The sequence below is a fragment of the Nicotiana sylvestris genome, chromosome 1 (genome assembly GCF_000393655.2).
Source record: "Nicotiana sylvestris chromosome 1, ASM39365v2, whole genome shotgun sequence".
NCBI lineage: Eukaryota > Viridiplantae > Streptophyta > Magnoliopsida > Solanales > Solanaceae > Nicotiana > Nicotiana sylvestris.
In genome coordinates, this window is record NC_091057.1 from 32,181,449 (window position 1) to 32,208,629 (window position 27,181).

Here is a 27,181-nt window from a genome sequence, read left to right on the forward strand (position 1 = left end):
TTTTATCATAGTTGATTGTAGTAGTTTGGACTGTAATTAAAATTGTTTTACAATGATATAGATTGGTTTGGACTATTAAACTCATGGACTGTTCGGGACATTTGATCGTTTGTTAGACATGTGGTAGTTTAATTTCATTTAGTGTAGTTAAGTTTTGAAAATCAGAAGTTATTCAAAACATAAAGCGATCTTGTGATTCACAGTACTCACTCGTCCTAATAAATGGCAGTGTAATCCTGGAGTCACATTGTTTTGTATTTAGTAATGGTAATTGTGAGTTAGTTTAGAGTTGGACGTGTAATTTGACTGTTGGATTTGCTTATCACTAATTAGCCTAGAATAGTTTGTTGATTAACTCTGTTAAAAGACATAAGTTTGAAAATTGATTCTGGACTTGCATTTTTAGGTGAAAATTGGATATTTGAATGATTGTGGATAATTAGTTAAGGTTAATTGCAACATGAATTAGGAAGTATTATTAACTAGGAGCTGAAGCAAAACTGGGCTGAACGTTATTAGCATAGAATTAGTGTCGAATTTCAAACTCAGCATGTTAAGTGCATCACGTGTGTGTTAACACAAAATTAGACCCTGAATTATAACACGAATACGTTAATGTTGCTGTTGATCTCGCCTGATTTTTGCTAATGGGCCAAGCTGAGCACAAGGTGAGGCTCACGCTCTGCAATGGGAACTCAGACTGAGTAGCATGTTCTCAAGGCCCAACTCGCTTGTTGGTTTCAATTCAGCAGGGATTGGGCCAATTACTTGAGCCCAGAATTGCTAAAGGGTCTTTATTAATATGTTTTGTTTAAGTAACTCCAATTATTTAGGGCCTCCTTTTCTTTATTCTTAGGAACAAAATATAGAAAATCGTAGTTGCTTTAGGTTTGTCCTGTAAATAATAAAATGAGATGAGTCTCGCAAAACTCACCGATTGCGGGGCCCTCACGATTGTATATATATTAATTACTTAGAACTCGGGATCGACCGCTTAGTGAATTTCACGGCCTTTTCCCAAAGTAATAACGCGTTAGTCACTATTAGGAGCGTACTTTTAATAATTTACTTTCTTAACTCGGGTGCACATTTATGTGACCCAAATCCAAATCTCAACGAAGTCAAAATGTGTCGTTAATCACGGGTACATTGATTGTGACGTGGTTCGAGATGCATTTCCATGACGTTGCAAATTCCTTTAAAAATAATGAATGAGATGAGCCTCGACAAACAAGAATACACAAACTACGGGGGCCTCAACGGAAAGTTATTTTAAATGCTTAGATTTCGAGACAGGCCGCATAACGAACTTTACGGCTTTTTCTCAAAAATAACAAACGCGTTAGTATCTTTAGGCACGTATTTAATAATGTTATCTTCCTAAATTCGGGTGCACATTTATATGACCCAAATCCAAATCTCAATGAGGTCGGTACATATCGAAAATTGCGGGTACATTTGTGTGGCGCAATTCGAGATGCATTCTCACGACGTTGCAATTATTTGAATAAATAATAACAAAAATGGTAAATAGTTAAAATTTGCACGTAGGTTCATAATTGTATAAAATCAGATAATCAAGCCGAATATGACAGTTGAGCGACCATGCTAGAACCACGGAACTCGGGAATGCCTAACACTTTCTCCCGAGTTAACAGAATTCCTTATCCGGATTTCTGGTGCGCAAACTGTTAAACAGAGTCATTTTTTTCCTCGATTCGGGATTCAACCGGTGACTTGGGACACCACAAATCTCCCAAGTGGCGACTCTGAATCTTTAAATAAAATTCCATTTCGATTGTCCTTTAATTGGAAAAACTCCCTTGTATGCCCATTTGTGGGGTGTAGGTAAGAAGGAGGTGTGACAGTGGGAATTGAGCATAGGAGTTATACGGTAATGGCATACCAAGAGGGGTTCCTTGGCTAAAGGGTGGGTATGTTTGGTAGTTCCTGCCTTGTTCAGGCAGTGGTGAGAGGTGAAAAAACTGTGGCATAGGATACCTCATGTAGTTGGTCTGTGGGTTTTGATGGCTCATGCCTACCATAGGTATATTATAGTTAGGAAAAGCTAAGGGTAGGTTTGCTGAGTTTGGGTTATGAGGGTAGGGTTGTGTGGAGGTGTTAGGAGCCAAAGTCACAGGTGTTGAGTTGCTCACCATAGCTGTTACTGGTGAGGGCAAATTACCATCGTTTAGCAGGTTTTGGGTTGCAGGAATGGGAGAGGAACTGATTTTTACTGGGGGTCTAATAGGGGGTTGCTCGTTTAAGAATTTAGAATAGTTGCTACTGTAGAAGAAGAGGTTTGCAATGGAACAGTACCTTGAGGTTGAAGGTTACCAGGTGAGTTCAGCTGAGTGTTGCTTGAGCTTGCTGGAAAAGGGGAAATCAGATCCCCAAATCTTAATGGAGTATCTGATGGAAAATACAGATTTCCTTCACCGGAATTGATACCTTTTTCTCTCTCAGGTCGCTTCCCCGCCGCTACAGCTTCCTTAAGCTCACGCATGGCAGAAACTTAACTCTGAATGGCTTGTTCATGTCGAACTTCAGATTGGTCTTGTCTCTAATTCAGATTTACCATGTCAACAGACATTTTGTGAAGGATGGACATCACCTCCGACATTTCTGTCGCCATGAATCCTTCGAGCAAGATCGTGCTCTGATACCACTGATGTGTGATTGAAGAAGAAGAAGAAGAAGAAGAAGAAGAAGAAGAAGAAGAAGAAGAAGAAGAAAACTATTCCGGCTAAGCTAAAACTAGGGCAAGATAAAAGAAAGCTTGATTTTCATTGATAATGGTAAAGGATAATTACAGGTATATATCACCCACTCAGCTGCTATAGGACAAAATACCATAACTACTGTGGTGGACTAAAAGGTATTCCTATAGAATAATTCATGGGCCTAATTACAAATACGTAAACTATAGACTAAAACTTATAAGGGACTAAAGTATACTAACTAAATACTTTGAGCAGCTTGACTTCTTAACCAATATAACGGTAAGGTTCTTTTCCTAAAGCCTCACGTACAAGCTCCGCAAGCACAGCTATTCTCTCTCGTATCAAACACCAGGCCCAGTAATATCATTGGTCATCAAAACATCAACTTTGACCCACAAATTCTCACCCGGGACTGTATTATGCTTCACTTCTCAAAGGCTTTAGCCAGCAACTTCTCAGTCATAGTCATCCAATTCTTGACCTAAAAAATCAAACAATATGAACTATAATGGGAAAATTTTGCAACTTTAGCCCCCAAAAATAAAAAAGGTATAAGTTATTTTAGATCTTTTATAGAAACTACCCAACTGAGCCGGTGGTGGCAGGCTTTCGTGCACTTGGCTGTGTGATCACAGAAATATTTTTTGGGAAAATCTTCTCCTGGAATTTTGAGGAAAGGAGAGGATCTTTGGCGTAGGTAACGGGTTGGAGCCGTGGCAACGGTCCCTTACAGATAAGATGCGTGCTTGTGTTTAGCCTTTTCCCTGACCTCATGCATAGCGGAACCCTAGTGTACCAGGGTGCACTTTCTTCTCCTGAAATTTTGAATGGGAAATTGATACGGAGGAGAGAAAGCAAATAATGGCACTACATTCTGCACATAAAAGAGAAGAAATAAAGTTGGATCATGGTTTTGATAAATTTTTGAAAAAAAGAACTAATTTTTGCTAGAAAGCTCATACCTTGTTAATAAAAGAAGTAGAACTAATGGAAAAGGAAGGGTAAGTAGTTAATGTTTACACCAAACTATATTAACTCATTATGATTAATTAATTTAATTAGATGAGAATGCATATAATTTACCATGGTTAAATGATTGAAGTCCGCAATACATATGCCATATATCTATTGGTTTGGTGTAAATATCTGGTACGAGTAATTTTTTACCAAAAAGGAAGTCATTGCCAGTAGCAGAGAACTCACTTAGCTTCAACTCTATCTTAGTTACTGGTTGGCATGACATTTGTCATTGGGTACAAATAAGGGCGGATTTAGGGGGCGGAAGGTGGTTCATAACCTCTATATAAGTCAAAATTTATTTTTACCTCTGTATATTATGTTTTGAATCCTCTTGATACAATTTAAAGACATAGATTAGTAATCAAGGAAGTTCAAAATCTTTGTGAGGTCACTGATTTAATTCCCACCAGGCACAATTTTTTTTAATTTTTTAGTTTTTTTAACCCCTTAGCGAAAATCCTACGTCTACCACTGGGTACAAATGCATGTTTATTATTTTTTACAATGCAAGTTTTTATACAAGGGCGAGTAGGAATCTAGGATAGCTGTTGAATGTTGAAATGGAGAAGTTAAATTAATTAATAAAGTATGATCTTACCAATTAGAATTTGACAGTAAAAAGATAAGTCTTTGTCTTTCTTTTTTTTTTAAAAAAAATAAAATTGTACGGTTTCTTGATCAAAGTAGACAAGATAGTATTAAGCACCAGTAGTGTAATTATATGGTGCAGAAATCCAGTGAGAAAATGGCAAGTAGCATCATGTATTTTTCATCTAGTGGGAAGATTAGGATTCCTTCACGCTTAATCAACAAATTGAGTTTTATGAATAGAAAAAATTTATGACAGGGAGTGTGTCCCTTTAATAAAGATAAAGAGTTAGGTGGTCGAGTGTTATCCTTGTTTGTGCCAGTAGCTTTGATACACCACTTGGTGCCTATCAGTATCTTTTTTTTTTCCGTACCCCTAATCTTCTGTTACTACTGCAAAAGATAATAGAAAATATAAGTATTGTCTCCTTTAAGCTTCTTTTTTTTTTTCGTCAGAGGGAGGAGAGGTTATGTATAAGTTTCCTTTAAGCTATAGATACTATGAACTCCAACTTAAGCAAGTTGTTGCCTTCATTGCAAGTATTTCCTGTTATTATTTTAGCATTTTAATATTAAAATAAAATATGTCATAACTCTCATTATTTCATAATGTAGAAAATGATCATAATTCTCACTACTCCATGATGTAGAAAATGACCATAACTCTTTTGTAACTCTTCTATCATGTTCTCCATGATTTTATAACGTATTACCCCACTTTCTCAATTACTCAAATGGTCACTCAACTATCCCAAATTATCTCCTAAAGTCACTTTTCTTTCGTTTGTAATAACAATTCCACTGAACTATGCCTATTTCACTTAGAAGGTCACTCAACTAGATTTTCCAAATTTTGGATTGTCAAATACCTATTTTACCCTCTAAATTATAAACATTTATCTTCTTTTTATTTTCTTTAAATATTTTAGTATTAACAACAAAAATTCAAAAATTTATTTACACAATTCAGAATGAAAGAAATAAAGGTTGTAAAATATATATTTCATGCACGTAATATAAAAATAATTAATTAAATAAAGGTATTTTTATTATATACATTATATATTCTTGAAAAGTATGTTCAATTATATTATTATGTTTCTACCAACTTTTCGACGACACAAAGTTATAATACCGGAAAGCAGGGGACTATCTGTATAGGGTAAAATATGTTATGTTAAGTCGTGCATGGAATATATATAATATAATTGAGCGTAATTTTCAAGAATATATAATATATATTATAAAAAATATTTTTATTTAAATAATTATTTTTATATTACGTGTATGGAATATATATTTTACAACCTTTATTTTCTTTCATTCTGAATTGTGCAAATAATTTTTTGAATTTTTGTTGTTAATACTAAAATTATTATTACGAATAAATTATTCTAATTATTTTTGTTTACTATGCTCATTATCCTGTTATTCCAACATTATATATGCTTAAATACTATACTTCTTATTTTTTTAATTTATAAATTTTATTTATTTATTCTATAGGTAAGTCCATAATGTAAATTAAAAAGGAAAAAATTATAATATTAAAAAGCTTTAAAAAGGTAAAAAGAAGATATATGTTTATAATTTAGAGGGTAAAATAGGTATTTAACAATCCAAAATTTGGAAAATCTAGTTGAGTGACTTTCTGAGTGCAATAGGCATAGTTCAGTGACTTTGTTATTACAAACAAAAGAAAAGTGACTTTAGGAGATAATTTGGGATAGTTGAGTGACCATTTGAGTAACGGACTCTCCAATTTAATTCAAGGAAGAATTTCTACACTTATAAAATGAGTCTTTCTTTTATATTGTGGTATGTGAAAATAATTGAGAGTATTTCAATAAAGTGAGGTTAAAGTTGTGAAAAAAGAAGAAGAGAGTTTTTACTTTTGTTGAAGGAAGGTGTTCATCTTGGTGGAGCTTTGGACTCGACAACTTGTCCAGAGTTTGTTCGAGTCATACGACGTGATAGGGCTATTGTATCTTGGGGGAGACAAGTCAAGAAGATTATTGTTGGACCAGTGAAGACTTTGTTGCAATGGGCTTGAATCTCCTTAAAGAGAGCGAGATATCCGCGCTTCAGCCTTAAGATATTTTATTTTCTTCATTTTATTTTTCAACTGTAATTGTATTTTCACCAACAATTTTAAGGAGATTCAAATGGCTACAGTTGAAAAATCCGCGGATATCAAGGTGGGAGATCTCAACAAGCTATTCATGGTACTCATTTCAAGAGATGGAAGGGTAAAATACTTTTTTATTTGAGTCTTCTCAATGTCTCTTACATTTTAACTGAGAAGAATCCGTTTTAACTGAGAAGAATCCAAGCAAAGTAGACAACTCCTCCATGAATGATGATGAGCTAATTGCCCTTCAAGAAAAAATTGAAAAATATAACGATGATTTATACAAGTGTCGATATTATCTTCTTAATTGTCTATCTGATAATTTTTATGATTATTATGATAGAACTTACTCTACTGCAAAGAAAATTTGGAAAGCATTGCAGAGTAAGTATGATACCGAGAAGGCAGGTGCAAAAAAATATGCTGCTAGCAGATTTTTTCGTTTTCAAATGGTGGACAATAAATTTGTAGTAGACCAAGCTCAAGACTTCATAATGATCGTTAGAGAGCTCAGGTCCGAGGATATTAAAATTTGAGACAATCTTATTGTTTGTGGCATAATAGATAAACTTCCACCTTCACGGAAGCAATTTCAAAAAACTATGCATCACAAACAAAAGGAAACTTCACTTGAGACGTTGATAATGCGGATTCGCATGGAAGAAGAGGCAAGAGGCCAAGATGCACTTATGCAATCGGAAGAGAGCACTCTACAACCCATCACTATAAAGGTAAATTTAATTACTTCTGTGAGCATATGATTTTTTTCCTATACGAACTACTCCTATAAAATCCCAGGAAAATAGATTTTTCCAATTATTTACCATTTTATAGGATTTTGTAGGATTGTTATTAATTGTTTGCATTTTTATGCACGTTTAATTCTTATTAAAATCATGAAAAATGCCAAAAAAAATATCATGCATTGCATTTAGATTTGTTTTTACATCTTTAGATTAATTAGTTAATTATTTGCTTTACTAAAAATGAAAATCACAAAAATAGCTCATTTTATATTTTTACCTTTTAATTTTTAGATTTTTGATTTTTCTCTTTTGATTTAGGATCAAGTAATTATTATAATTAGATAATTAGTTAGTTTCACAATTTAGATTAATTTAGGATTTTTAATTAAAGAAGAAGAAAAAGAAAAAACGAAGGAAAAAGAAATAAAAGAGGTAATTGAAAAAAGGGGTTTTAATATGAATTTGGGTTAATTCTTTATATCAAATTGGCCCAATTCTTTCCCAAATCTAACTCAGATCCAAGCCCAAATTCGAACTTAACTCCAGCCCAAATACACTTGAACCCATCAACCCAAAACCCATCCTCTTTCAATTAAAACCTAGACTTAGACCAGATTCCGAATTCCCTTCATAAAACGGCGCAACACACTCGAGACTTCCTCTTCTTCTTCATTTGTTTTCTCCAAACCAGAGATCCTTAGACCAAAAAACCTCAAGCGCCGTTCTTCATCATCACCAAACAGGCCTCTCTTCTCCAAACCAAAAACAACGGAACCTCACTCTCTCATTCACTGACGCAAGCACAGGAAAGCTGAGAAGGAATCTTTAATTGTTATACCCCCAATATTTTAAATGAGGACATATGGGGGATTTAGTAAACAACTTATATTTGAATTAAAAAAAAATAAGAAGAATTTAAGACCAAAAAGGGCTGAAGCCCATAACAATACATCTGCCCCAAAGATTTTAAAAAGGGGTAAATTAGGTCTTCAATAATAGAGAAAGAACAAAAAAAAGAATAGATCAGAAAAACTGAACTAACGTGAAGGAGCCCTAGAAAGATTTACTGCGGCTATCACAATTGGAAGGATTTTGGGGAGGAAAAATCATAACCAGGTACATGAAATTCATACTTGTATCTTTGTAATGGTTAGCTAATGAATAGACAATAATGAGGGGAATCTTTTGGGGATGAGATAGTTATGCAAATCGGGTATTTGTAAGATTGTTCCTAACCGGGTGTATTACACTAAATCTATAGAAAGTAGATTATTTCTCTACCTTTATAATGATTATATCATGAATAGATCACAATGATTATGCAAAGGAATGAATTCATGAATTTAAAATGAGAATAGGTGCTGCATTGCATATCGAAACCGATTCTGGCAGTACCAAATTCTTATTTTTGGTCCCAAACGTATGGCATATGGTAATTTAATCATGGTTTTCATGGTTAGGAGTAATAATATTCAATAGTTGGCTATAGACTTGGAATACTGAAATGGGTCTTGATATTCCAAGTAGAATAAGAGGGATTTGTTGGGTTATTATAATTCGACGAATTAAGAACCAAATACGAAACTCTGAGGGTTGGGCATTCTAAAGTAGCTATGAATTAACCCAAACATGGAAATTAACATGAGATCTATATTATGTAATTATAGATTGATTGGAGAAAGTTGTACGAATTGCTCGAGGTGAAGCATTTGGCATTTCGGCACGAGTACTGTGAGTAGTAATCTTGCCGCAATTTGTGTTTTCATAACTTGCATGATTTACACATGATTTTTAATATGAATATGTTACCGATTATTTTGAGTTGCATGTGGGACAAGTCTTTTACTCGATATGATACTGAAATAGCTATTTGAGAAGATTATCGTTGTTTTAAATATTTTCGTTGTCACTAGATCTGTTACCGTTACTTGAATTTACTGTTATCGAACGGAATTTATATGATTTGATAAGAACTGAAATGACCTATATTGTTTTAAAATATTTTCTATGAGTATATACGGATTACAGAGACAAGTATAAATGGGAGTAGACATTGAAGGATCCCGTAGCTAACGGTGGGTTCGTTAGACCTGGCGCACCTTGTATTTACCGATTATAGAGTACAGTTATAGCCCTCGCTAGTGGGAAGGTAGAACTAGCATACCGTTACCGATTTTCCTCGAGTAGGGACTACCGTTATATTTTACTTCTTGCGAAGAAGTCCACAATTATACCGATTACATGATCCGTTCATTGAAACCTTCCAAATGTGAATATCGATATTATACAGTGGTTACCCAACTTATTACTGAACTGTTAATGGTATTATACTACAAGAAAAGCATGATGAGACTGAAAATTTTTATTGTTTCTGAAAGGGCATTTTGATGTTATCTGTTTGAGATACTAGCATGTTTTCTGACTTGTCCCCAAATAAAAACGGTTGTGGTTAAGTGTTATTACTCACTGAGCTAGCGCCTCATTCCCCGCTAATTTTTTTTACAGAGACAGCAGTTGACGGAGGCGAGGATTTCGTTAAGTAGAGCGCACAGTTTGAGAATTCTTGGTGAGCCTCGCACTTGTTCGCGTGGGCGGAGATTTTTATCAATTGTTATAGTCTTTTCTTTGAATTCATAGAGTCCCCCCTAGTCATCCTTTTAGTGTCATGAGTATTATTTTGCTATTAGTCTTATGTCGAGTATCATTCTTTATTATCAAAGTCGGAGATAAATTAGTATTTCTGGTTATTAGTGGGTTGACTAGTAATGGTGAAGGCTATTTTGGTTAATTAGTAAGTTGTCGATTGTTTGAATTGCTATTAGGGTGTTTGGTTGCTGATTTGAGACAGGAAAAATATTTGGGATGGTCCAAAAATAGGGGAAACTCTGTCCGATTTTCTGTAAAATTACCGATGAGGCTTACTTGGGAGCACTTGCTCCTAAGCGCCGGTCACAATCTTAAATTGGGTCGTGACATTAATTTTCTTGAAAAATCGAAAAAAAAAACAAGAGAAAGCTTCAAAATCAGATCTGAGAAAAAAAAAAAAAAAAAAGAGCTCCGAAAAAGGAGAAAACTTCTGTTTCTTCATGTTTTTTTTTATTTCGATTTTTGGTATCAAAATCATGGTATTTGCTTGAGGTTGGAGTTGTCCTCGTTTGATTTTCAGCTCCGCTGTTCGATTTTGTTGCTGCTTCTGCCGAAACTGCTCTGCTGAGTTTCATCTTGAAAGTTGTGCAAGTGATATAGTTTTGAGATTTCACGATTGTTGTCAAAGCTACAAGGTATGTTGCAAAATATATTTGGTGGCAGTCTTTATGTAAATAACATCCTCGTTTTCAAATCTCATCTCCCAGGTTTAATTTGTTGTTTGAAGTTTGTTAATTATGTTTGCCGTTTCAGCTGATTGTGGTAAGTTTTCTTGAAAATTTTCAGTTGTTGTTAAATTGATGAATATGGTGCTTGTTTATGAGATTGATCAAGAATTTACTTGATTTATCATTAATATAAGAAAAGGGCTGAATTTTCTGGTCATAGCTTTGTTAGAGATGCAATATGGAATATAGAAGATACACATATACATATAAATAAAGGAAAAGGGTTGATGAGAAATGGCCGTAGTGATGGCAGATTACAAGGAATTTAGCTTCTTCACCCATATGGTTGGTCAAAAATAATTGAATTGGTATTTGGAACTTTGAAAAGCAATCATTGCATAAACGAAAATCTGAATGAATCGCTTGTTGTTTAAAGCATCTTTAGATGACATTGTATAATTTAAGGGGTACGTTATGCTAAATAGGTTGTTATCTATAACAAGCTTTTCTATATTTTTTTTAACAAAATAAAGACTATGCCCCAACTAATTTAAGGTATGAATTGGTTTTTTTTGGAAACTGGAACTGTCATAATTATATTTGATCTTCATTTGGATGTGTTTAATGATTAGTAGCTTCCCCTTTATGAATGGCCAGAATCTGCTCCATTTCCACAAATAAATCTCGTAAACTCTCGGACATAATCTCAAATACTTAGAAATATTAACTTAGAAATATTGTAGTTTGCTTTAGTTGAGTAAAATCTTTTGAAATAATTTGAGGTGTGTCATCCACAATTGAACCCCATAATCTATGGCCCTCATATTAATGCGAAACTAGTATGGAAAAGACTTGGAGCATTCATAACTAGTATAGAAAAATACTTCGAACATTCGTAGCTTGCTTTAGGCGCGACTTAATCTAGCATTGTGATTATATATACATTCGCGTAACATAATTGCGAATTTAATTCTAAAAGTAACCCGAGGGATGCGTTCACACAACTTCAACCAAACTTTTCTTAATAAAATAAATAAAGCGTTATTAATTGTGGACAAGTTCGCGTGACATGATTTTTGACGCGCAATTCTTTAATTACGAACAAATCAAGTGATTAAAAGCGGTCAAAAGATAAATGCACATAGGTCCTAAAAATAAGTAATTAGACAACTTAAGCCAAGTAATAATCACTAAGCGACCGTGCTAGAACCACGGAACCCGGGAATGCCTAACACCTTCTCCCGGGTTAACAAAATTCCTTATCTAGAATTTTTGGTTCGCATACTTTAAAAAATAAAATTTTCCTCTATTTGGGATTTTAAAATAAACCGGTGACTTGGGACACCAAATAAACTATTACAAGTGGCGACTCTGATAAATAAAATAATCTCATTTCGAATAATGTCATTTTAATTGGAAAAACTCCCCATATACCCTCGGGTGTGTAAAAAAGAAGTGTGACTACTTCAAATAATATTACTCCTGAAACTCACAAAAATACTTCTTTGAAGCCGAAGAAGAAGACTTTTAAGAAAAATTATGGTAGACCTCCCAAAAAGAATAATGGTGCAAACAACCAAGCACAGAATCAACAAGTTCAAATTGCGAAACCATGCTTTGTCTGTGGCAAGAGTGGACATATTGCTCGATTTTGCAAATTTCGGAAACGTGGTCCTACACCACAAGCAAATGTTACCGAAGAGCCACTTATGGCGGTTATAACAGACATTAACATGGTAGAAAATGTTGATGGATGGTGGGCTGATTCTGGAGCAAACCGTCATGTTTATTATGATAGAGATTGGTTTAAAGTGTATACTCCATTTGAGGAGCTCAAAATCATCATGCTTGGTGATTCTCACACAACCTAGATGCTTGGAAAGGGAGAGGTCGAGTTGAAGTTTACTTCAAGAAGAGTATTAACGTTGAAAGACGTACTTTATACTCCTTCAATGAGAAAAAATTTGATGTTTAGTTTTCTTCTTAACAAGGTAGGCTTCAAACAAAATATTGAGAGTGATCAATATGTAATAGTGAAAAAAGGTATTTTTATGGGTAATGGGTATGCATTTGATGGGATGTTCAAGTTGAATGTTAAGATGAATAAAACTTCTTCTAGTTCTGTTTATATGCTTTCTTCTACTAATTTTTGGCATGCTCGTTTGTGTCATATTAATAATCATTATGTGGGAATCATGAGTAGTTTAGGATTAATTCCAATGATTAAAAAGAATTTTGAAAAATGTGAGGCTTGTAGTAAAGCTAAAATAACTAAAATACCTTATTTCCAAGTTGAAAGAAAAACGGAATTGTTGGAATTAGTTCATACTGATATTTGTGAACATAGAGGAATTTTAACTCGTGGAGCAAATAGATATTTTATTACTTTTATTGATGATTTCTCTAAGTACACATATGTTTACTTGATGAAAAATAAAAGTGACGCGTTTGAAACTTTTAAAAATTATCTCCATGAGGTTAAAAATTAATTCGGTAGAAAAATAAAAAAAAAATTAGAAGTGATAGAGGCCGTGAATATGAGTCTAATGAATTTAATTCTTTTGTTAGATCATTGGAAATAATTCATGAAACTACTCCACTGCATCAAACAGTGTGGCTGAAAGAAAAAGTAGAACTTTGGTAGAGTTAACTAATGCCATGCTTATTGAGTCAAATGCACCTTTAAATTTGTGGGGTGAAGCTATTTTGACTGCATGTTATGTGTTGAATAGAGTGCCTCATAAGAAAACAAAATTGACACCATAAAATCACAAGCCAAATTTGGGTTATGTGAGAGCTTGGGGTTGTTTAGTCTATGTTAGGCTAACGGATCCTAAAATTATAAAATTGGGTAAAAAAGTTACCACTTGTGTTTTTCTTGGTTATGCTTCTAATAGTACAGCCTATAGATTTTTAAATCTTGAAGAGAATATAATAATAGAATCAGGTGATGTTATTTTTCATGAAAATAAATTTCTATTTGAGTCTAAAAATAGTGGGGGTCAAAGAGATAAAGATAATTTTTTGTCTATGCCTAATTCTTCTACTTCTATTTTGCAAAATAAAGAAAATGATGCTTTTGAGTTAAGACGGAGTAAAAGACCTAGAATAGAAAAAGATTTTGATTTTGATTTTTATGTTTTTAATATTGAAAATGACCCTCTTACTTTACAAGAAGTTTTATTATCATCTGATGCTATTTTTTGGAAAGAGGTTGTAAATGATGAAATGGAGTCTCTAACTTCTAATAAAACTTGGAAGTTGGTTGATTTACCATCAGGTTGTAAAACAATTGGGTGCAAATGGGTCCTAAGAAAAAGATTAAAACCGGATGGATCTGTTGATAAGTATAAAGCTAGGTTAGTTGCCAAAGGTTTTAAGCAACTAGAAGGCCTAGAATTTTTTGATACTTTTTTTCCGGTAACTAGAATTACATCCATTAGACTTTTAATTGTTGTTGCTGTAATTTTTGATTTCCATATTCATCAAATAGATGTAAAAACTATTTTAATGGGGACCTAAATGAAGAAATTTATATGGATCAACCTGAGGGTTTTATAGAAGCAGACCAAGAAAGTAAAGTGTGTAAACTTACCAAATCCCTATATGGCTTGAAACATACACCTAAGCAATGTCATGAAAAGTTTGATTTCTGCATGATTGAAAATGATTTTAAATCAAATGAGTGTGATAAGTGCATCTATCATAAGTCTTGGAATAATTCACATGTAATTGTTTGCCTCTATGTTGATGATTTGTTAATATTTGGCTCTAACATGAATGTTATTGGAGAATCTAAAAGCATGCTTAGTAGCAATTTTGACATGAAAGATTTGGGTGAGGCAAATTTCATTCTTGGAATGAAAATTACTAGAACATGTGATGGAATTTTCCTTGACCAGTCACATTATGTTGAAAATTTTTTGACGAAATATAATTTATTGATTACAAGCATGTTGTAACCCCTTTTGATTCAAGTGTTCACTTATTTCTTGTACAAAGTGACAATGATGTGATAAATCAAAAGGAATATGCTAGCTTAATCGGAAGCTTGAGATATGTGACTGATTGTACTCGGCCTGATATTGCATACGCAGTAGGAGTACTTAGCAGGTTTATAAGTAAGCCAGGTAGTGAACATTGGCATGCCATAACAAGAGTTATGAGGTATTTACTTGGTACAAAAACCTATGGCTTATTTTATAAAAATATCCTACTGTACTCGAAGGCTTTTCTGATGCAGATTGGAATACTTTATCTAGTGATTCCTATTCTACTACAGGTTATATTTTTACTTTGGAAGGTGGTGCTATTTGTTGGAAATCGAAAAAGCAAACAATAATTGCTAACTCTACCATAGAGGCTGAGCTAATTGCTTTAGCTTCAGCTAGTGAGGAAGCGAATTGGTTGAGAGATTTATTATTTCAAATTCCTTATTTTGAAAAACCAATTCCTCCTATTTTGACTCATTGTGATAGCACTGCTGCAATTGGTAGAGTACAAAACCGTTATTACAACGGTAAATCCAGACCTATAAGGAGAAAACATAGTACTATGAGATCATATTTGACAAATGGTACCATTAATATTGATTATGTTAAATCTTATGATAATCTTGCAGATCCATTGACTAAGGCCTTAGCAAGAGAAAGGGTCTGGAGCACATCGAGGGAGATAGGATTGAAACCCACAAACTTATAAGTCATATATGAGGAAACCCAACCTGGGGACTAAAGATCCTATAACCAGGTTCAATGGGAAGAACGAATCATATGATGACTTGGTTTAAAATGCACTATTTTTTATTGTTCTATCCCTATGGTGTGAGTGCATTTATCCTGTAATGATTTGCAAGGTTGAGTTTTATTAACTCTTAATGAAAATCTGTAGCTCGTATGAGTGGGGTGTTAAAGTTACAGGAGCACCCTTGACAGATTTCACCTATGTGAGTGTGAAAGTAGGTCGCTTCCTATAAGAATTGGGCTTGTTCTCAAAAACACTCATGAAAACCGGGATAGCACAAGGTCGTAATGTGTTGGCTAATAAAGCCCATGTCAATACCTTGATTATTATGTGTAAGCAGTGATAATTTATTTTCCTAAAGATCGTTGTTTTGCTAAGTGGAGGTTCAATGCAGAGCACACCTTCATTATGCATAATAGTCTTCCTTTAACTGGTAAACTCTCTTATATATTTTAATATTAAAATGAGTGGAGAAATGTTAGTATTTTAGCATTTTAATAGTAAAATAAAATACGTCATAACTCTCATTACTCCCACTACTCCATGATGTAGAAAATGACCTTAACTCTTTTGTAACTCTTCTCCTATGTTCTCCATGATTTTATAACTTACTACCCCACTTTCTTCCAATTTAATTCAAGGAAGAATTTCTACACCTATAAATAGGAGTCTTTCTTCCATATTGTGGTATGTGAAAAATAATTGAGAGTATTTCAATGAAGTGAGATTAAAGTTGTGAAAAAAGAAGAAGATAGTTTTTACTTTTGTTGAAGGAAGATATTCATTTTGGTGGAGTTTTGGACTCGACAACTTGTTCAGAGTTTGTTCGAGTCATACGACGTGATCGGGCTGTTATATCCTGGGGGAGACAAGTCAAGAAGATTACCGCTGGACCAGTGAAGACTTTGTTGAAGTAAGCTTGAATCTCCTTAAACAGAGCGAGATATCCGCGCCTCAGCCTTAAGATATTTTATTTTCTTCATTTTATTTTTCAACTGTAATTGTATTTTCACCAACATTTCCATATGTCAAGAGCCTATACTTTAAGGACAATAATCATACAGAGACAATAGTCACTCGACAGTTTAATTCCTGAACCCGCCTTTAATGGCTCCTAACCTTTCCCTCCCAGTTTAATGTGAGATTTGCCTAAAGAAAGTTTCACAGAAAACTCCTTTCGAGTTGAACCGCCAGCAGTCCCTAAGTTGTTATACAGATGTAAATAATGTGAATGTTTAAGGAAAAGGTTAAGCAAACCTGGTCTGCTGGAGGAATTAGAGAGTTTGGACATTCAAAATGTTATGTATATGATAGATTCAACTTTGATGGAATAGAAGCTGGAATGAGCTTTGATGTAGGCTTGTAAACATAATGAGGGGCATTAATCTTGAGATTAAACCAAGTAGGAATTGTGACTTGTCTGAAGAAATTGTCCATGTCCAATTGTGATTTCACTGGAACTCTATTACATATAGGTAATTTTGCAAAGAAAATCCTGTGCAGAACATGTGTGTATAAAATTGATTTTATGATTCTCCCCATTCCGGCTTCATTTCTTTAAGTATTTGTTGATTACTCTTCTGCAGATATTTTTTTTGTTGATAAAGTAATGTTTTTTGTTGATTGCTATTTTGCAGATTAGTGTGGTCTTGAAAACCTCCAGGAGCTCACACTCAATGATAATAAATTTCATGGATTCTTCCTCTTGTCTGGGAAACTTGACATCTCTAACACTTATTGATATCTCTAATAATTGGTTCACCGGAAATATTGCACTATCTCCACTTTCCAAACTCACATCTCGTGAATTTCTTTCTATTTCTGGGAACAACTTTGAAATCCCAGTTTCATTTGGAGTCCAGAACCTAACTATGGTTATTTTTGACCCAAAACACATTTTTATGTGTTTAAAAAAGTTACCTTTCTATACAAAACGCGGTTTAGTATCGCGTTTTATCTTAACGGTCGTTTTCTCCGTTAGGGTAAAATGTGGTGTGTAACTGCGCTTTATGTATCGCAGTAACAGACCAGTTTTATATAAAGCTGATATGACTTTTATATAAAACGCGGTCTGTTACCGCGATATACATAAAGCGCGGTTACAAATCGCGTTTTATATAGAAGATTGATACTCTCCGCGCCAGGAGACTGGACGATATGTGGGACTTTCTGCCTGACAGAGATCTCCATGACCGTGTATCGCGCACATGTGAGACACATGTTTTTACAGATTGATTGAGATCGGGCGGCTGCAACTCGATTGGTCTTTGATCATGGCCCTTATAGAGTAGTGGCGACCGGAGACGCACACATTCCACCTGTCCATTGGCGAGGCCACCATCACACTGGAGGATATGGAGGTGTTATATGGGCTGTATGTTTCTCTGTCGGTAGGCATGAGAGACATGACACGTGTGCAGTTCTTGCACTTGCTGCAGCAGCTCGCCGGTTTCCGGCCAGAGGATGAGATGTACTACATGGGACCAGTTGTTTTTTGTTGACGATTATTCGACTGTGGTTGGAGGCATTGCATCCTCAAATCGATGGCGCTACACCAGATGATCGCGTTGACCGGTATACGAGGTTGCTGCTACTACTGTTATTTGGAGGGGTCTTATTCCCGAACACTTCGGGAAACCTAGTCAGCTTGAGATTTCTCCATCATCTTGAGCGGCTAGCTGATTTACCCTAGTATAGTTGGGGCTCTGCTATTCTCGCCTACTTGTACAGATGTATGTGCCGGGTGAGCATGGGCACCCAGCGTGAGATTGCTGGATTCTTGCCGCTACTACAGGTGATAACATAGTCGAATACTCTATTCATTTTAACATAGCTAGTAAAAATATATCTTAACTTTTACGATAACTTTTTTATGTTAGGTTTTGTCCTGGGAGCGGTTCCTGCCTTTGTAGCCACCTCTACCACCATTAGATCCAGAGTTGCTCCCTCTAGCTAGGAGGTGGGTATGCCGGGCCGGACATATGTGCGAGTACGAAGCTCGGCATAATCTGTCATTGTGCAGGGATATTTTGGATTTGTTGGATGGCGCACAGGTAAATGTATATCTAAGTTTTACTTGTCATTGCTTCAAATAGAAGTTGCGTATACTGACATTTTGTGTTCTTCCTTAATAGTTCATCTGGATGCCATACAACGACGCTTTGATTGCTGGCTTGCCGATTGTTGCTCAGCCAACCGTGATATTTGGGCCTCTTCTGTCCCGTTGTCCTTCCTTGATATTGTGGAGTATCATGCCACCGAGCGAGTACTTCGCCAGTTTGGCAGGCAGCAGCTCGTACCGACAACGCCCACCTGGGAAGCCACACATTACCAGCGGGATAATCGTCACAGAGTGGACGACGCATATTTGGCATGGCTGCAAGATCAGATTTTTACTTGGGATCAGCGATTAGAGTTGATTCCGCCCTCTCCACCGACTCTGGAGGATGCTGAGCATGAGTATCTGCCCTGGTACCGCGGCGTTACCTAACTTTTCGTCAGGAATCCCAACCATCGAGCTGGCAGTTGGTACATTCCATATGTCGGGAGGCACGAGGCACGAGGCACTGGTATATTATTTGGTATTCTTACTTATAATTGTGATATAGTGTTCTGTAATTTATATTTTTACATGTTGTGCAGGATATTGGTCTACATTTAGTACACCAGTTGGGACTGCAGATGCAGTAGCATGTCGGTGGTCCTGCGGCCGCTTTGCAAGAGTATAGCCGGCAGTTTACGGAGCTGGCTGCCTGGACACTGCTTTGAGCCAGACAGGGACAGAGCTTAGATCACGTCCCTGCTTATATGGTGCTAGAGAACTACTATAAGGGTAGGCCTGTAGCACGATAGAGGGGACGAGGCAGGGGTGCCCTACGAGGCAGGGGTGCCCCACGGGGACGTAGGGGCCGGCGAGGAGGAGGTCCCCAGCAAGGGGGCGTTCTGGCACATGTTGAGGCACCTGATGAGGATCTTGGGGCTGATCTGCTGGGTTGCATCCCTCAGCAAGATGAGCCTCCCAGCAGCATGCCGTCATACAGCCTTCAGCTGGAGCTGCCAGCATCGCAGGTGACCCCATTAGATCCGTTGTTGATCACGGGCATGAGCTTCACCGCAGATATAGAGCAGTTCTTTTTAGGTCCATCGACCACATCTGAGGATTGGCCGGCTGAGTTTTCGCTCATCGTCGACGGGTGCTGTGGATTTATCACATGCGCAGGTATGTTTGTATTACTATTATATTTTAATTTGTTGTGATCTCATTGATTCGCCATAAATAAATTTATAATTTATTTATTAAGGCTTCATCCCAGCCCGTCACGGAGACCACTATGTGTGATGCTGAGCAGGAGAAAATAGATGCTTATATTCAGGAGTCCGACGAGACCATGGTAAGAAAATATTTTTGACTTAACACGTACATTACTAATATATATTTTCATATACTAAGCTTACTAATTGTTTTGTAGGTTGCTGATGGACCGACGACCCCTTCTACCGTTCCTACCAGCCCTACTGACGATCATATTGCAGCGCATCCTCATATAAAGAGGCGACGTGATGAGGATGATCCTGATAGTGTACCCGAGCGCTAGGGGATGCGCCTCAGGCTAGAGGCTGCATTGAAGCACACAGGCTGTAGGACACATTGATTTTTTTTTGTATTTTATGTAAATAATATATTTTGTAAATAATAACAATAACTTTATTATGCTTACATAGTGTACCCCGTTTCTTCTTTATTTTAACACTACAACACAAACACAAACATAACAAACTTAACATAACTTAAATTTAGTACAACTAATGAAAACACATGACACAGGAAATATAAAGATACACTACTATGCTCAACTCATCATTGTTTAGTCACCACCGCCTAGTATTCTCTGCTCCAACCACTTAAATTTTTCTTCCAACTTATTCTTTTTTCTTCCACCTCTTTGAGTTTCTCCTTCAACTCCACAGCTTCTCGTTTATATTGTCGCTCTCATTCCCACTGTTTCAAACACAAATAATGAAGATGCTGCAACTTGTCTTTGTAGTATTCCTGGTGACAGGGTTCATCAATTCATACCTCAAAATTGCAAACAGGTTCGTCGGGAACCTTATAAAACTTGTTCATACACGTCCAGTAGTGGCGTCCAGCTTCACCATCATCCCAACAGTCTTGCATCATGTATTTTTTTCGCACTTGCACCTTGGTACATAAAGGGGTTCAGACATTTGGTAAAGCGTAAAAAAAACCTTGCTTTTATGCAAATATTTGCTATTGTATTGGTTATTGTTAAGCGTAGAAAATAAATAGAATGCGCTCGTTATTTATAGGCAAGACAACACACAAAACGTAGTATTCAACCGCAATATACATGTTGACACAAAACGTAGTATTTAACCGCGATATGCATATTGACTTTTTCTGAAACAAAACAGCTTTTTTGCAGTAAGTCAGCTTTTCAGACTGACAAGACAACACACAAAACCTAGTATTCAACCGCGATATACATGTTGACACAAATCTTAGTATTTAACCGCGATATGCATATTGACTTTTTCTGAAACAAAACAGCTTTTTCGTAGTCGGTCAGCTTTTCAGACCGACAAGACAACACACAAAATATAGTATTCAATTGCGATATACATGTTGACACAAAACATAGTATTTAACCAGGATATGCATATTGACGTGTCCCTATATATATAGTCACATACTCAAAACATAAAACACACTCACATACTCACACTCAAAATATAAAACACACTCACATCTCAAGCCCTAAACTATGGATGACTCTTCCTCTACCAAAGGAGCCCTATCTTACTCTTCTACTAGAAATGATGCTTACTCTTTTACTAGCAGTGATAGTGAAGAAGAGAATCCTCCAACATTTGAAGTGGTTATGACTGATTCATGCGTCGACAACCACGATCTGGTAAATTATTATGTGCATTAAACTCCAGAAAATATGTATATATCAGTATTGTATATCTTTATTTAGTTTCATATTTTTCGAAATTTAATAGTAATGCTTTTTTTTTTAAGTATATTCTGAGAAAAATCAGCAAGCATCTTCCTCCAACATTAGAACACGTGTATCTTCACCATCGTGGCAAAGTGTGGTATGTAATTATGAGCGTTGGTGATCAAAGAAGGTTCAAGGTAGGTTGGAGTCTGTTTGTGTTGGTGAATTTTATCATTCGAGGTTTCGTCATCAAATTTACGTTGGTTGATGTTACACCACTACGTGTTATCTTCATTGTGGACGTGAAGGGAGACGAATATCCTATTTGTACTAATCCGTTTTTTACTTGGTACTAGGATGTGTTTGTCTTGATTTATCCTTTTATTATCTTTTATTTTCATGTATGTTTCTTTAGTTATGGTTGTTGTGTTTTTCCTCTTGAAGTATTATGTTATGCAATTTCAATATTCATATTGGTCTTCTTTACTAACACCAACTGAAAAAAGTTAAATATGAAAAGAGGTAATAAGACTGTGGAACATAATTTTATTTGATAGATATTGCAACATAAACAAGTACAGACACTTATTACAAAAAATATTACGAAAACAAAACACTAGGTGTATCCTTGATAGTTGGGTACATTCGACAAACTTGTACCAGGAGCTGTATTACCACCGCTACCCAGACCAGCTGAAGGACATTTATGACGGTCGTGTCCTGTTTGCAAGCATATGCCACATTTACGCGCATAAACGATATCACCAACATCCATTTGGTTCTGTATACGCGTTTCTCTTCTGCACTTGTAGCTTGCGCAAATAGTCCTTGTTATACAACATTTTAAATGGTTCCAGCAGGCAATAATGCTCAACACCCAATGACTACAACTGCCCACTATATGTGTTTACGTATGCAACATCACTGTATTGTCTATCAACATAGTTGGTTGCCCCAAAACCAACTTGTTGAAAGCACTTCATGTCATGCGCACGACATGTGGTAGATGCCCACATGAACACAACCTGCTGGCTTCATTTACGGTCTGTAGATTATTCCCCCGATGTCCGCGAATAGCGGTGTGAACTTCAAAAATACCCCGGTCGTGATCATGCTGTAAATATGAATGCTAATGTGCTCGCCTCCTATATTTCTCAAATCTTCTCATCGGTATTAGCATAAATTCAACACCATGTCCATCAATTCCGATGCAACTCTATGTCTTTTAACAAACCTCTCCGCAATCTGTTTGAATATCATCCGGACTATGGCAGTGACAGGAAACCCATGTGCAGACTTCAATAACTCATTGAATGACTCCGACACATTTGTAGTCAGGGCTCCCCATCGTCTGCCACCATCAACATGCAATGTCTACTTGTGAAGCTCATGTCTCATCAACCAATTATAGGCTCTTTTGTTTAACAGCCGGATCAATTCTATGCGCCTCGTGAATTTGCACTGCTGGTGCTCAGTTGCAGCCATCCACATTAAATCATGCAAGGCCTTGTCGGGATATTTCTTTTGGAAATTGGCCTTCATGTGCCTCACACAGTAACGATGGTATGCATAGAGTTCCTGTCATTGAGGCAAATACCGTACAAAACTTAAAATACCACTATGTCGATCAGATATTAGACAAATACATGAACGATGTTTGACAACGTGCTACTTCAAGTGGTTCCAAAAAAGGGTCCACGTCTCTTCGCTTTCATTGGCACAAAAGCAAAAGCTAGTGGAAATATTTGTCCATTGGCATCTACTGCAACTGCAATCAAAAGCTTAATATCATACTTTCCATAGACATGAGTACCGTTTATGGAAATTACCGAACGGCAATGCACAAAACCATCAATTGCTGGTTTAAATGACCAGAACACATAGTTGAAAATATATTCCGGTATTCCTGGACTCCGCTCATACCTCCATTCAACAATAGTCCCTGGGTTAAAATGTTTCAGTGCGGCCATGTACCTGGGTAGAGATGAAAATAACTTATCCCAATCACCATAAATAATTTCAAATGCACGTTTGCGCCCGAGATATGCCTTTCTTTTGTAATAGTACACCCATATTTCTGGTGGACGGATGTAATACACTCTTTGATCTTGTACCTAATGGACACTTCCAAGAGTGGAATCAAGACAAGAGAAATCAAGTCAACATCAAAGTTGAAGTGATTCTCATTGAACGTGTCAATTTCACAAACGTGTACGGGAATATATTTACCCACTTTTCACAATCCTAGTTCCTTCTTGCTCGCATGCAACATCCAGTTATAACCCATAAAGTATCTACGACATATGACCTTGTATACCTCCGGAGTTGACTCCCTTACTGTCATCTCACGACACTCTCTTACACTGTACATTTTATAAGCCCTGGATAGGCGAGCTGTATCGAGAAAATACATGCCCTTTGCCAACACCGTTGGTCTAGACTCATCCCACATTGCTGACCGAATTTCGTCAAGATCCCTTGTGAGGGCATCCACATCCAGCATACCTGGTAAATTATCAAGGTAGGGAATATTGCGCTGATGAAACGACACGTGAGACTCGTACACTCTTGGTCTAATGGGAGAAGGAGGAGCATGTTCCCTCGTCAGCTCAGGTTCGACATTCACTTCCTCCTCATCATCACCCTCGTCAGGGAAGGGTGTATCATCTCCTGATTCATCGGCATTGTTGTCATAATCACTATTATCTTTCTGACTTTGTGCATCTGCCAAATCACGAGTAAATACGTCGTCTACGGGCAACTGAATGAGGTCAGGACTATCAAGTTGCTCGTTTTCACTGCACAAAAAGAACAAAATGATAAGCTACTCAAATTAAAAAATAATTTACATATAGCTATATCACTTCACTTACAAGTCGTACTGTGTTGACATTCCATGATGGACATTTTCCTATTGGGGATGACTCCCGGATGGACCACCGTGATCCAACATGCCAGAACTACGCATATTCCAACTGGGCGTGGGGTCATAACTTGTAAAATTCATATCCAGAAGGTACTCTCTGTAGAATATATGAGTGTTAATACAAATTCAATTGAACAAAAAATTGTAACAGAAAAGAAAATTGAAGTTTACCAGTCGTCTTGTGGATTATGTAAAGTAGGAGAGAAATTATTTCCTCGCTCCTCATTCGCCCGCGGAGATAAGTTAAGATTTGGCCAAACACTTTCAACCGGAACCTGTTGGGCTAAAACTGCTCCAGAATAACCACCCGATGATTGATGGTTATCCCTCCTTTGCGCAATCTCATTATTGCTAACGTCTTCAGCCTTGACGTACATTTCCAATAATTTTATTACAATAAATTTCCTATATTCATCCGGGATCCCCAAAAAATCTCTCAGAGTTTCATCGTCTTCGATGTTAAACTCAGAATAACAAGCAAACGCTTGCGAAGTCATAGAATACGAATATCTTCCGGGTATTTTAAGATTTACCGAACTATAGGTCAATCTCATTTTATTGAATAACAACAATACAAGTCTATCGTACTGCATTGAAAGTGGCAGCTTAACATAGTACAGTGGAGATGAACTATAGCTCACTGAGTTATTCACCACCACAACCTCACTCCCCCCCCCTCAATATAATGAAACTCTTACTTTTTGCTCTTCAGACATTATGAACAAAGCTTGAGAATTTAACAACAAGAAAAATTTATCACGAAGTTGGAGTATTTCTGAATGAAATTCTCAAAACCCTTAAAGCCTTTATATAAGGCAATGCCCAATCGGGGGGGGGGGGGGTCAAATTTTTGGAAGTAAAATGCGGTTTAAAAAAGCGTTTTACATATTTGAATTATTGTTATGTCAGTTAAGCGCAGAAGAATTATTGGTGGGTCCCCTTTTCTATATAAAATGCGGTATTAACCGCGCTTTATGTATATCGCGGTAACATACCGCGTTTTATATAAAAGTCATATCAGCTTTATATAAAACGCGGTTTGTTACCGCGATATACATAAAGCGCGGTTACATACCACAGTTTACCTTAACGGAGAAAACGGCCGCTAAGGTAAAACACAGTACTAAACCGCATTTTGTATAGAAAGATAACTTTTTTTAACACGTAAAAACGTGTTTTGAGTAAAAAAGAACCATAGTTAGGTTCTGGACTCGTTTCATTTGAGGCCTTTGCTAATCATTCAAGCTTCACAACAGTATATGCTGACGACAACCTTGGAGTTCCAGAAACTGCAAGTCGTACTAGGGTTCCAATGTTCCAAGTGGAAGTCTTTTCCATGTCAAACTGTACTCACTTTCAACTGCCTAGGTTTCTTTACCACCAAAATAAGTTGCGATACCTTGATTTTTCAAAAAACCATTTTACTGGAAGTTTCCCCAATTGGCTATTGGAGAAGAACACACTTAAATGATAATGCTTACATTGGATCCTTCAACCTCCCTCCCCACGCCCAGCCCAATATCAAGTTTATCGACGTATCAAGGAATCGACTAAGTGGGCAACTTCACACAAATACAACTTAGTGTTTTCGAATCTTGTAGCTCTGAAAATGGGGGGAAATTCTCTCGGCGGCTGTATACCTTCTAGAATTTGGGGGATGAAACGTCTACAATTATTAGATTTGTCAATTAGAGGAGGTTTGGTTAAGCTTATAAGCTGGTTTGATCAGCTTATAAGCACTTTTCGGTTTATCCACGTGTTTGGTAAAACTAAAAGTGCTTATAAGTCAAAAATAAGCCAAAAGACATAAGCTGGTCACCCTCAGCTTATGAATTTCTAGCTTATAAGCACTTTAAGTTTGACCAAAATTTTTATTATTTTATCTTTAAAATATTCTTTTAGAACAAAATATTCTTTAAAATATTTAACCTCCCCCTCCCCCCCCAAGTCTGCAATTCTCATTAACTATTTACGATAAGCAAACTCTATTCCTTTGCATATTTATATCTATGTGATTATGTATTTATCTTTGAACTGTATGTAATAAATGAGGACATATCAAATTTGTGGTGTATTGCTTTTTAAGTGGTGTGGTGATGAAGACAATGTTTGTTTCTCTTTAAATAATTTGTCCTATTTAGGTTTATTTTTTAGTGAAAAACTTTTGTCAATTTATTAATTATTATAACTTATGATTATATGCTTATCATAAAATAAATTATATCTATTATAAAAATTATCTTATCTAAGCACAATTGTGTTTAAAATAAAATGACAAATAGAATATTTTATATTTGAATCGATCTGTAATCTAAAATTTTGAAGAAATTACGCCCTTATAAGTGTAAACAGTTCTAAGTTTATTTAAGTCATTTTAACATAAAAATAGTTTATCGGTACTTTTTTATCAAATACTGCAACAACTTATTATCAATTTCAATACTTGTACCCAAATATATAACTGCTTATTTATTAAATCAATTTCAGCACTTAAAAGTGCTTTTCAGCACATAATGCTTATCAGCTACTTCAAATCAGCTAATCCAAACGAGCTCTTAATCAGTTTTCAGGACAGCTACCGATGGAACTTGCCAACTCTTTATTGATCTTCCTCAAGCTATCAAATAACAACTTGCAAGGAAAAATATCCACAAAATCCATTCTTACGTTATTAGCATATTTGCATTTAAATGGCAGTAGACTCCTAGGTGAATACCAAAAACATGAGAAATATCAAAAACTAAGTCAAAGTTCAAAAGAGCATAATGATACATTACCAGATTTAGCGCCTGTTGCGCTTCGTTGAACAGACACGGAACGTCCACCTCATTCATTATTGTCTGGTCTTCTTCGATCACCAGGCATCGAAGGTAGCTCGCTACTCCCACAGGAGCAGAAAAAACTCGGGCATCCTCCTGGACAGTGATGATTATCGACCTCTTATAGCCGGGATCCACACTTGTGGCGGGGAACTGGTTGATTAACTTTGGGCTCGAGTTCAGCCCGCTGACTTCTAAAGACAGATCC

General features: G+C 36.2%; 1 long non-coding RNA gene across 9 annotated transcripts; it reads left to right on the forward strand.

Annotated features, from left to right (window-relative positions):
* The first annotated feature begins 7,847 nt into the window (after positions 1-7,847).
* LOC104232843 (uncharacterized) lies at positions 7,848-20,007 on the forward strand. 9 transcript variants are annotated; one of them, XR_011407060.1, is made up of 12 exons: positions 7,853-8,324; positions 8,876-8,939; positions 9,714-9,774; positions 10,375-10,489; positions 10,562-10,616; positions 15,144-16,178; positions 16,903-18,059; positions 18,145-18,318; positions 18,400-18,834; positions 18,908-19,484; positions 19,567-19,656; positions 19,735-20,007. It is a non-coding gene; the product is annotated as an uncharacterized lncRNA (long non-coding RNA). The 9 variants fall into 9 exon arrangements; XR_011407023.1 differs by having other exon boundaries at positions 7,848-8,324; positions 10,562-16,178; XR_011407024.1 differs by having other exon boundaries at positions 10,375-10,616.
* Positions 20,008-27,181: the final 7,174 nt, after the last annotated feature.